The following is a 581-nucleotide window of genomic DNA, read 5'->3' as shown; positions in this document are numbered from 1 at the left end:
AAATAAATAAAAGTCTGTTAAGAGGATGGAACTCAGGTTAAGTGTTTTTACCATGATAAAATTTAAATTTAAAAATTGGAGATGGAAATTTAGGTACATAATGCACCATAATAAAAATTAAGGTACATAAAGTCAGGGAGGGAGAAAGCTTGAGAAACTATGGCCCTTCATTAGGAAGCCCTGGACACCTAAACTTACTTCATCAGGGATCTTGGGTACTAATATAAAACAGTCACAACAGGGCTGGATTTATAAGGTCGAACTACGCAATATTGCTATTTTGTAGGTAAGAAATGATCTAACATTGAAAATTTCACAGGGTTCAACATAATATAAAAGACACAATCCAGTCTATAGCACCCTCACGGTGCAAGTAATAACTGAGATTAGTTTGCATTTTCTAGAATTTTACATAAATGTAATCATAACAGAGAGTATATATTCTCTCATCATCATTTTTTTTTTTATGAGAACCATATTGTTATTTATATCAAGTTCATTCCTTCTGGTGGCTGGGTTGTGTTCCCCCATATGGCCGTGCCATTGTTTGCTTTCCTTTCCAAAGTGGATGCTTCTTTGAC

General features: G+C 34.3%; 1 protein-coding gene across 1 annotated transcript in view; it reads left to right on the top strand.

The window, feature by feature from the left end:
- The window catches only part of HSD17B2 (hydroxysteroid 17-beta dehydrogenase 2), a 44,678-nt gene that overhangs the window by 34,087 nt on the left and 10,010 nt on the right, over positions 1-581 (top strand). The gene's annotated exons all lie outside the window — the stretch shown is intronic.

The sequence above is a fragment of the Otolemur garnettii genome, unplaced genomic scaffold, assembly GCF_000181295.1.
Source record: "Otolemur garnettii isolate 467f Iridium unplaced genomic scaffold, OtoGar3 scaffold00047, whole genome shotgun sequence".
Taxonomy (NCBI): Eukaryota; Metazoa; Chordata; class Mammalia; order Primates; family Galagidae; genus Otolemur; species Otolemur garnettii.
The sequence above is the reverse complement of the archived record's forward strand: the minus strand, read 5'-3'. Positions and strand labels throughout refer to the sequence as shown.